This window comes from Leptodactylus fuscus, chromosome 2, assembly GCF_031893055.1.
Source record: "Leptodactylus fuscus isolate aLepFus1 chromosome 2, aLepFus1.hap2, whole genome shotgun sequence".
In the NCBI taxonomy this organism is placed as follows: domain Eukaryota; kingdom Metazoa; phylum Chordata; class Amphibia; order Anura; family Leptodactylidae; genus Leptodactylus; species Leptodactylus fuscus.
In genome coordinates this window covers 56,469,275-56,473,034 of record NC_134266.1, presented here as the reverse complement: position 1 = coordinate 56,473,034, position 3,760 = coordinate 56,469,275, and positions in this window count along the sequence as shown.

Genomic DNA, 3,760 nt, shown 5'->3' with positions numbered 1-3,760 from the left:
TCACTTCATTCACAAGGAGGCTTTTGGGGTAACTTTTAGGCCCTCATTCTCTTGGGACCACCAGTGATCTGACATTTATGCCCTATACTGTGTTGTATAGTTATAGTTGTGTATTGGCACAACTCCTTTAAAGACTACCACAGCTGTATGAGCCAAAAAGGAAATTCTTTACATCTACAATGTGATAATTACTTGACAGTATTCTGACACTTTATTCGTAAGAAGGGAAGGCTGTAATGTATACAAATGATGTAAACATATATAAAAATAGAGTGCTCGACGTGCGTGCCTGTCACATATAGCGTAAGCTACATTCAATTCCTCTTTCTTGTTCCTAGAGCTGTTAAAAAGAAAAAAATAATGTCTCAATGCCAGGGTCATTTTATCACTATGTAGGAAAGTGAATTGAAAATGTTTTTTTTTTCCCAAAGCTTCAATTGAGGGCTACATTTTAGTTAGAGAACATGTCATATTCATACTGCAACCTCTGAATGAATCTGTGGCTAAGACTGAAAAGTGTGATTTTTATTTAGAAAGAATGTACAATCTTTACCTAATATCTGACATATCTACAAGGAAAAGTAAGTGAATATTACCTAGATTTCTGCATTTAATACTAGAGATGAGCGAGTACTGTTCGGATCAGCCGATCCGAACAGCACGCACGCATTGAAATGAATGGAAGCAACTGGTACTTCCGCTTTGACGCCGGGCGCTTAACCCCCCGCGTGCCGGTTACGTCCATTCATTTCAATGCCTGCGTGCTGTTTGGATCGGCTGATCCGAACAGTACTCGCTCATCTCTATTTAATACTAATAAAATGTGGTCAGATTGTTATCTAAATCACAATTACAGCTCTCTTTTAGTCCCGTAACAACATTTCAATACCATAGGACTTGGCCATTCCAAAACACAAATCTTTTTCAACAATTCTTGAGTTGATTTACGTATGTCTTTGGGTCACTGTCGTGTTATATTATCGAACAGATTCTTCAGTTTGAGGTCATCGGTGCTCTTATAGTTTCCTGTAAAAATGTTGACAAGGAATGGTCAATGGTCACAAGACACTCAGGCCCTGATGCAACAAAGCAGCCCAAAACCATGATGTTCCTTCCGCCATGCTTCTCCATGCATCAGTCACTCTATTGTTGTTTAAGTCCGTTTCCCTTATCCTATGATGAATGAGAGTAACTGACTATAATAATGGTAGCATGAACCCAACTTAGGCTGAGCCCACATTGCAGAAACACAGCTTTTTTTGTTGCGGTTTTTTGAGCCAAAACCAGGAAGGGATTGAACAGAAGGTAGAAGCATAAGAACTTTATATATATCTCCCATTCCTCTCGTAGCTATTCTTGGCTTTGCCTCAAAAAACTGCAACAAAATCTACAAAAAGCTGTGTTTCCGCTACATGGGGCTTCAGCCTTTACTTGTAAAACCCATTTCACAATTAACTCTTGTGAAAGTAATAAATAGAGAACATTAAAATGTCTGAGGTTCGAAATCCGATTCGAACAGCCGCACACTGTTCGACTGTTCGAACGCATTTCGAACCCCATTATAGTCTATGGGGGGAAATGCTCATTTCAGGGGTATGCAAAATTCAATAAAATTATACTTACCAAGTCCACAAGTGACGGTCGGGCTGGATTCTCCTTGAGGTCTTCTGCCGGCACAGCGTCCCGGCGTCTTCTTCCGGCTGGAATTCACTCAGCCTAGGCATCGGGGCCTAGGCAGAGCCAACTGCGCATGCGAGGGCATGCCCGTGCATGCGCAGTCGGCTCTGCCTAGGCCGGATGCCTAGACAGAGTGAATTCCAGCCGGAAGACGCCGTGGGGACGCTGCATAGAGAAGACTTCTAAAGGTAAGAGAGGAACCAGCGTTGATTGGCAGAATGCATAGCATTCTGCCAATCAACGCTGGTTCTGCATTGAACCTTAAACTTCGAACAGCTAGTAGTGTTCGATTGAGTACGAGTATTTCGAATACCGTAGTATTCGATCGAACACCTACTCAATCGAACACTACTCGCTCATCTCTAGTAATAAACATAAAGGGTCACTTTTTCTCCCTTCATTGTCAGTCTTTGCTAAGAGTACACATAAAGACAGCACAACCCTTTGTATGTTATTTGATTGTATTTGTTTAGAACTGTAGATAACAATCAGACCATATTTTAGTAGTAATCAAAGCCGAATACCTGGTAACCCAATGGGATTCACTCATGTTTTTCTTGAAATTGTATTACTTGTTTCTACCATGTTTCCAGTGAGTTGCTGAATCTTTGCCATGACTAATTCAAGTTGTATTGTGGGAAACTGGAGTCTTACCAAGGATTAAATGTGTGTATATATACATGACGTGTTCCCTCTTAAAATCTTAGAAATGAAACCTTGAAGAAGCATCTTTTTTTAATCAGAATTTTGCCAGAATGATAATAATATAGTGGAGAGATCCCATCATGAATAATCTCTTATTTATTCATTCATGTATCCACTTCAAGTTTTCTAGAATAAAGGACTAAACAGTGATAAACATGATAAATATCATAAATTATTTTTTTTTACTTAGGAACTTCCTTTCATCAAAATTCTTAAAGGCATTCTACCATTAAAACACATTTTCTTCTCATTGACAAAAGGAGCTATTGTCCGAGACAAGTGAAATGGCTTAGTCAGGAAGGGTTTAATACCTTGAAAGAAATGAAGGACTTTGAAAAGCAAATTTTATTTGTGTAGTAAAATGATTTAGTCCTGTACCTTTATGTTTCTGTGCATGCTTTTTTTTTTGCAGGACAAGATGTAATTTTCTATACTATCTATATGTATCTGCCTCCCCTATACGTTATCAATCAGCAGAATCATGTTGGAATCAGTAACTGAGATCAGGAACTGCTAAATTGTAAAACTGACTTTACAAAAACTTGTTGACAAGATTTCTACAAAAGATATCTCTGCATCTGCAAGTTCTCATACTTCTGTCAAATTTTACAAGGTTGCTATCTTTGTGGTATCTTATTCTTTTTAACCCTATAGAGACACAGCTCAAAAGTGACTTGAGGACCAGGCCTCTTTTTTTCAAAACTGACATGTGTCACTTTAAATGGCAATAACTTTGAGACGCTTTAACTTACACAAGTGATTCTGAGATTGTTTTTTCGTAACACATTGTACTTCATGTCAGTAGATAAATTTTAGTCGATATGTTTTGTCTTTAATTATGAAAAAATTGGAAATTTGGTGAAAATTTTGAAAAAAATGCAGTTTTCAAACTTTGAAATTGCAAGCCTTTCAAATAGAAATCCATACTACCCAAATTTTTTCATAAATATAATTAACCATGTCTCTGATTTATGTAGCAGTCAAATTTTAATCACCCTTTCATTTTTTTCAGATATTATAAGGCTTACAAGTCAAGCAGTAATTTTCCAAATTTTCAAGAAAATTTCCAAAACACATTTTTCAAGGGACCAGTTTAGTTCTGAAGGGTACTTGTAAGGCCTCTCTAATAAAACCCCCCGAAAGTCACCCCATTCTAAAAACTGCACTCCTGAAAGAATCCAAAACAGCAGCTAGAAAGTTTCTTAACCCTTTCAGCATTTCACAACAATTACAACAAAATGGAGGTCAAATTTACATTTTTCAATTTCTGTCACTAATATATTCATTTAGCCCTAGAATTTACACATTTACTAAGGGTTAAAGGAGAAACTGCTCCCCACATTTTGTTACACAATTTCTCCTGAACACGATAATACCC